Consider the following 8,530-nt stretch of genomic DNA (forward strand, 5'->3'; position numbering starts at 1 on the left):
ACAGTGAGGCAGAGCGACATTTCCTCAAGGGACCATGAGGTAAGTATATTAAATCTTTGAAAACTTGGATTAGGATGCTATTGTGTGAAAAGTAGGTTATGCGAATAAATTAATGTTTGGAACTACGCGAAGTTGGAAGATCTACAAAAGCAAAAGTAGTGAAGAATTGGAAACCAGTCCCTTAATTTCCCCCTCGCGGGAAAGCAAGGAAGAGCTTGTGAAAGTCTCTTCAAAGAGTGCAGTCAGTCTGATAAGGCAGCAAATTCCATGCCTACCACCTCCACCTACACCGCCACCCATCTCACCCTCCTCACCTCCATCTCCACCCACCCCACCTCCGCCACCACCATAGTTTAGTATGGCGAGTGCAATCAAACTACCGGTATTCAGAGGAGTGGGGAATGAAGATCCGGACCAATTCTGGTTCGTGGTAAGAGCAGTATGGGAAGCACAAGGAGTCGTGGATGACAATATCAAGAAGGCTATGCTGGTGAGCACATTGCAGGATTGCACATTAACATGGTACATCAATCATTCTAATAACCATCCAAACATAGGAATCGCAAAAATCCAAACCGCGTTGAACATGGAATTTAGCAGGACAAAGTCAGAAACACAATCAATCATCGGGTTTAAGGAGATCACGATGCTCCCGGGTGAGACCTACTGGGATCTGGACCAAATATTGAAGGGCATGATTCGTGAAGCCAACATGACATTAATAGATGGACAACACCACGCATGGTTTGTAGCATCACTGACACCACACTTAAGGACAATGCTTTCACAGCAAAAACTTTCCACCCAGGTCGAAGCTCTGGAGATGGCGATGAGATTGCATGAGACCCCTATACAAGACCCTGGTGTGGGAGTCTAACAAATCCACACGCAACTGCAAAATTTTTCTGGAAATGTAGAGTTTAAAACAGGACAGGACACCTCGGCCAGAGGCATGCGAGGAGGTATGGTGCATAAAATGCAAAGGCCAGGGGCATGACAAGGACCATTGTCCAGTGTTCACGAATTATTTGGTAGGAGGAGGGCCAATGTTGTTAAGACCTGAGGCACAGGCAAGACCAAGCGCGACGCCTACATTATGGTGTGCCATCTGTCAGATAGGAGGAAAACACACTACAGATAATTGTCATCTGTTGCAGAAGTATATGCAGACATCCCAACAATTGTTTTGTAACTTTTGCAGCTCGGTAGGCCATGATGAGTGCACCTGTAGAAGCTACGAACTAATGATGGATTAGAATCCTGCCTAGAGGGTGCAGACCAAAACACGAGCCCTCGACCCGAATGCAGGAATGGCGCGCGCTAGATTTCAGGGCCGCGGTCGAGGTCGAGGTGGAATTGGACCAGGAAGGGGTAGCAAATAGTTAATTCGTTATAATTACAGAGGGCCAGGGAACTATGCCCGCGATTGTACAAACCTGACAAGGACATCATGTTTGCATTGTACTCAGTTTGATCATGAGGCATAAGATTGCCCTGCATTGATAGTGATATTGCATGAAAAAGTAGTACTTCAGCCCCCTCCAACTCAGAATCTACAAATGATGAGGTATGAACTGCGCGAAGAAGACCCGAATGTAAACATGATGCTCAGGAGCGGTATGACCACTAACGATGATAAAGGTAAGCAGTGAGAAGAAAGTACGTGGGTTCACAAGGCTCCTACAAAGGAACACGAATTTGATTTAGAACACGCGAAGGAGACATTCATGGACACTAAGAAGAGCTTCACGAAGGCCTCCACTTCAAGTAGTAAGGATCAACTAGAACCAGGGATGGATCCTTCAATGCTCACTACCTTTCTGGAGACATGCATGAAACTACTACGTGATAGGAAGGTAGTAAAAGGACTATAGGAACTTATCACTAGGTGCGCGAGGTCAAGAGAGCCGCGTGAGGTCTAGAAAATTGGTAAGCATGCATTGCGTACATGAAGGGAAATGAGGTTGACTGCACAAATCAGAGAATATGAAATGGATCAAGTAATCTTGGATCTCGGATTGGACATGAATGTACTGCCAAAACAAACATGGGAACGCCTGGGCAGACCAACGCTACAGTGGTCTCCTATTCAGTTATGAATGGCGAACCAACAGAAGATCTTGCCCATGGGAAGATTGCAAGGGGTAACAGTAGATATTGAATGTGTGAGTGCGTAGGCGGATTTTGAAGTGATAGAGATTGTCGATGACATTAATCCCTATCTCGTGCTACTAGGAATAGACTGGGCCACCGATATGAATGGAGTCATAAATTTGAAGAAGCGCAAAATGATCTTTGAGAAAAAGTCACTAGGCATAGTAGTACCACTAGATCCAACTGAAGGAGCGCGATACACTGAACCAGTGCGCGACGATGATAATGATGACGATATCAATTGTATTTACAAAATAACTGTGCGTGAAAAGGATTAGGTGAATTCGACTACAGATGGAAGGATTTCGTGGGAGCATGAAAGCTCCTGCACTTTAGATTCAGACGAAGAGATAGAGCGATGGCAGAATCCATTGCATGAAGTAATAATGCTTAATTGCAACATGATGGTTAGATCACTGTGTTGTGTGACAACAGAGGCAAGGGATCTGTTGACATATGATGGGTTGACAGTGGTGGATGAATTCCTGAGCAAATTTGAAAGCGCAGTACCAGAACAACAATGGTTCAATGCGCTGAAGTGGGCACTACGCGCAATGCTCGCACGATGGTGGGGTATGCATCAAGGAAGTTTTGAGGACTGGCACAGATGCAGAAGGATGATGCACCTATGCTTTGGAAAACCCCAGCTCAAAACATGAGCCAGTCAGTAGGGGCAGAACAACTTGCATGCCCACCTTTCCCGATGGGTACGGACATATGCTGTACAGCCTGCACAAGAGCACACCACTCCCAAAATAGAGAATCGGAACAAATCACAACAACAAGAAAGGCGACACGTGCTACCACTTATCCATGGAGAGGAATTCAATAGGGTGTGCGAAGTACTGAACAGGGTTCACTAGGCGAGACGCACTGATTGGGACCTGCGCGTACCAGTGGTTCGATGGGCCTATAGGACCATGTGTGAAGAAATGATTCCAAAGGTACAGAACAGAATAGGGACTGTAATTTCTTAAGAGAATGCAAAGAGGAGTCCACCCATAAGAGCTCCCATAGTTGTGACAGTGCGCGAAGACTAGAACGAAGAAATCGCACAACTATGCGAGGTCGAACACATAAAGATTCAAGAAGCCATTCGGCGAGGGAACCTTAGACTTCGTGAACTCGAAAAATATCGGGTACAACTAAGGAAGAAAAGCATTTTGATGGACGTCGAGATCAAGAGGTTAGAAAATGAGGTCAAGCAAGCATATCTCGTCGATAAACCAAGGATGACAAGACAAGGTGCAGATGATCATACCACTAGATTAGAAGATTGTCGCTGAGAATTTATGACTCTGCTTCCATGGCTACGACTGCACCTCACCAAATGAAGTAACTAGGGGAGTGCACTACATAATATAGAACGCGCGGTGCCGGATGTTGCGAGGGAAATTGAGGAGTTTCCGCGGACTATACTGGAAGGCGAGTTGAAGTCTCGCAAAGGTGGTGTGACCACTTGACTAGCCGTAGGGAGCACAGTCCTAGACTCCAGGTAGTTGAAAGAGAGCGCGGACTATAAAAGAGTCTTCTTGGGAGGTACGCGATAACAAAGGTGCGCACAGAATCATCATGTCACAAGGTTCGCGCCCACACACAGGGGGTTGCACTGCCACGTGGGTAGGCTGGGAAGTGACCGTTGGTGTCGTTGTTCATGACGGGATGTCCGATTTAAGGCAAAAGGGAGCGGGCGGCGGGCATTTAAGACACAAATTAAGGGCAAGATTTGGGACAATCTGCCGCCAAGAAAACCTTGATGGTCCAAAATTGGGGGAACGGTCAAATTTGAATTCAGAAGGCACTATAAAACTCCCGGGGTTAGCCACGAGACAACACTTGTTCACTTGAGATTTGAGCAGTTGATCAAAGCATAGAGTGTTGAGCGCCAAGTGACATTCGAGCCCCTAAGTTTGTGAAAAACCACATACAGTTCAACCAAGATGACGACTACCAGGAGAGGTTTGGGCTTTGTAGAAGGAACCCCTGACGAGGCCGTGTAGAACTCAACGATACATGATGTTCCCAAAGATATTGGGGTCACGCCGGAAATCCCAAAATCGCCTCGGATTCCGAGACCTAAGAAAGATAAGCAGGCAGCGGGTCTAGTCTGCATGTCCTCGAGGAATCCGTGGTTCGGTAAGCTCTCAATGGAAGAAAAGGGCAAGGTTGTCACAATTGAGATAAATGATGAGGAGGAGGACTTGTAGGCTCTCATCGATGAGATAGAGGAAGTAGAGGACATGCAAGAGGATATCCAACCAGTGCGCTTTGTAGTGAAATTTCGCGACTACGTCCTTCCGGAAAAAGGGAAAACCAAGATACCAAAGGATCTGGATGCCACAAAGAGTGCACTCTAGACCCCACTCCTCCCTGATGAAATTGTGTTTGAAGGCTCACACTTGGGCTGCATGCCCACAATGAAGTTTGAATATTGGGACCTCGTGGACAGCGAGAAGTTCCCACACTTAGAGGCAGAGAGCCTCATGAAGTAGAGCACGAAGGGGCCAGTCACAACATTAGAGCTGTGAAATGGCTGTGCGGTGTGGAGAAGGCCGGATTGCTTCATCTGTTATGGATACCACACTTTCACCGCATGCCCATCACTATTTTCATCATCAGGCAGATGCTTTTCCTAGTGAATGATGGGTACTTATGGCTGGAGGAGCCTATTCCCATCACGGCGGATCTCATCCATAGAATTTCTCAGCTTCCCTGTAAGGGAAAGGACCCCATGGTGATAGCAGGAAAAAGCAGCAATTTGGCTCTTGCGGAAGCATGCTGGATACTTTCAGAAGAGGCTGGGTCGGATGAAAAGTAAGTTAGCTGGTCTATAGTTACAATCTTTCCATTATGAGGAAACTTTATAAGCCGAAAGACCGATGAAACAACAGCAGTCATAGCGTAAGACCAACTACGACCCAAGAGGAGGTTGTAATCTAGAGGGGCATCAACCACCTCCACATCTAGATTAACAATTTTGCCTTCAACCCCTATAGGTAAATCCTGTAGAATGCCAAAAGGATGAAACCCACGACCATCAAAAGCCTTTAGAATCGCCGGGGATTGATTTAGTGTAGGAGAACCAAGCGATCTCCAACACTGGATCGACATAATACACATTGAGGCTCCCTCATCAATCACAGTCCTATAGCAAGGTCTGTTTTTGACAAGCACTGGAATCTGGAAAGCCGTTTGATGAGGTAAGCGAGGTGTACTATTTTCTAGATCGAAAATTATAAGGTTCGAGTCCTAAATATCAACAGCTCCTATAGCCGACAATAGCAATTTACGTTGTGCTGGACATGATTGCAGCACCTCCAAAGCCGACATTGCTGAAGGTGAAATAGCCAAATCTTCAACAATGTTATAGTTCTGAGCAGCTCTCGCATGTGGATTGAAAGTTGACTTTCAAAGTATACCCTTGGCAGGCGATTCGATTACTAAGTCTGGGTTAGGTTTCTCGATCTGTAGTGGATCGGAACCAGGAGTTGAAGTTGATGGGTTTGAATTAGAAGATTCTGCTTCCTTACCACCAACAGGAATTTTACTTCCATAATCTTGCAATCGTGTCACAATCCTAACATGGGACATCATCATTATGGGTTCTTCTGAGGCATTTGAGGAAGAACCTATCATCTTATTGTCTTGACTAGGAAAAGGATCCTTCAAAACAGCAGCAGTTTGGGAACCTTTGACGATTTTCGCAACCTCAGCACGATGAGGGTAGTCTCTTGTAAAATGCTCTTCGTCACAAATGAGACAAGGATAACGAGGTTTGCGTTTCTCATCAGTAGATTCTTTTTTTTCTGGTTTCTCTTTCGAATTTTTATCTGTTTTATTTTTCTTCTTCCCTTTCTTTTTACCACCGGATTTTGATTTGGCTGTAGATGACTCTATAACATGAATATCGACAGAAATTTCCGCGGAAGAATCTCCTGTCGGGGAATCTGGTAAAGTTATGATAGGAGAAGAATTCTTGGAGGATTTCTTCTTACTTTTGGTATTAACTATACCAATCATACCATCAGCGGCATGAGACCCTGAAGGAGCTACAGTTATTTGATTTTGTTTAGGAAGATCAGGGATTTTCTCGTGTAACATACCCGACTGCGTATAAACGAGGTCAAGGTACTGAGCTTGAGCAATTACTTGCTCTTCAGTAATGACACCTGCCTTAGCTACATCCTCAGTGATTTTTGTAGTAATGATTTAACAAACCATTCTGCTAAGATTTGATCCGGGGTAAAATTTTTCACTAAACGCAGTCGACGTCTCCATTCATGAATGTGATCTGAAATATAAGTTGACGTTGACTGTTTTAATGAAGTTAATAATTTCGTGCCATTGTCATATCTGACTGGCAACTGAAAACGAGTTAAAAACGAAGTAGCTAACTGACTAAAATTATAAAAAGTGGCTCGCGGTAACTCAATGTACCACTTGGCCGCAAGACTAATTAGAGTGCGTTGAAACAGCTGTAAACGAATTGAATCATCTAAAATGGAGTTAGATGCACACCAGAGGTGATAAGTCATCACATGGTTCGACGAATCCTCTCCTTATTTAACTTCAAACTTAGGAATGTCACTAGGCAACTTATTGAGCATTGGCAGCCAAAATGGAAGATAATTAATCGGATCGTTCGTAAGGCGCGACAAATCAGGCAAGTCCAAAGTTGCAATGAATGGTAACTGACCATTAGGGTCCCTGAAACCCTGGGTCATTAGACCAGCCCTAGGAGGAGGATATCCAGGATAACTAGGAATTGGAATTGCATTTGGGATATTATATCCTCCTGGAAAACCAGGATTAACCGGACCGTACTGGGGTTGTTGAGGTTGCTGATAAGTATATCCAGGGTATGGTTGATACTGATAGACTGGGTTTTGCACAGCAGGACCGAATTGGTACTGTCCCTGGTACGGTTGATAAGTAAATTGAGGTTGACTTGTGACAACCGTACTTGGACCAGGTTGTCCTACAGGCATTTGAACCGAAGTTTGAATTATGGGTCCAGACTGAGGTAAAGATGCTTGAGGAATTGATGCAGGAACAGTAGAAACCGGAGTTGTCGATACTCTAGAAGTAGGTGGGGTAGATGGAACAGATGTTGCAGCAGTTGTAGCAGTCGTTTGAGGTGGAGTTCGAGGCGAACTAGGCCCAGGCTGAGAAACTACAGAAGGTGCAGAAGTTTGAATAGTAGGCTGGACAGGTTGCTGGGTTGAACCAGAAACCAAGGGTTGTCCAGATTGAGATGACAACTGTACATTCGGTTGCAAGATCTGTTGAGATTGAGATGGATCCCACACTATATTCATTCCGGGGTATGGACCCATAGAAGGTTGAGCATATTGAGGACCATAACCGGGTTGAGGGTAGGGTTGATAATTCAAAGGTACATTTCTAGCTCCTTGGACAAATGACTGACCGGAAGGTTGTTGGAAACCTTCGGTAGGGTACTGACCTTGAGGTTGATAACCTTGAGGCATGTACTAATACTAGGGTTGACCTTGAGGTACATATTGATATTGGGGTTGACCTTGAGGTACATACTGAGTCTGGGGTTGACCTTGACGAATGTACTCTCCCGTAGGTATGTACTGTCCTTGAGGTTGCCCCCCAAGTGGTAATTGGGTACCTTGAGGTTGCCCCCCAGGCGATAATTGAGGACCTTGAGGCTGCCCCCCAGGCAGTAACTGGCCACCTTGAGGTTGCGGATTTGGAATGGTACCTGACATCATAAGAATATCTTCTACACTCAACGGCTTAGTTCCGTTATTACCAATTAAGAACCCTTGTTCAACAAGTTGAGGAGATGCTCCCGAAAAAGTACCAGTAAGTGACTGATACCCAGATGGAACAGAAGGACCGCCATATAAAAATGTTTCTGGAGATTGAGAAAACATGGACGATTGTCTTGACATATTCAAAGGAGGATAATAACCCCTAGGTGTTGGATGAAAAGGAATGCGAGGTGGTGAAAAACCTAGTCCTGGGTTTTCCAAAAAATTGGTCAATGAAAGATACGAAGCATTCACGCTCCCTAAGTTCTATAGCTGGTTGATTTTCAGGGATAGGTATACCTTCTTCCAGAGTAACAAGTTCTTCAATAGCAATAAGTCCAGAAGGAAGATTTTGGGTAATGACTCTTTCTACCCTGGGTGAACCAGGACCACTGGAAGTTGGAGAGGCAAATCCTGATGTTGGAGTAGCAGCAGGTTCAGTTTCAGGTTCAGATATTTCAGGTTCCTCGGCTAATTCACTAGTAGAAGAAAAACTACCAGTAACTTCAGAAAATGAAACAGGTTCAATAATATACTCTGGTGCTTGCACTTGATAATCAAGATGTACCACTAAAGAAGACTATCCTTCTTCA

The sequence above is a fragment of the Pinus tabuliformis genome, chromosome X, assembly GCF_031772625.1.
Source record: "Pinus tabuliformis cultivar Carrire ecotype Pingquan chromosome X, CPIR1, whole genome shotgun sequence".
Lineage (NCBI taxonomy): Eukaryota > Viridiplantae > Streptophyta > Pinopsida > Pinales > Pinaceae > Pinus > Pinus tabuliformis.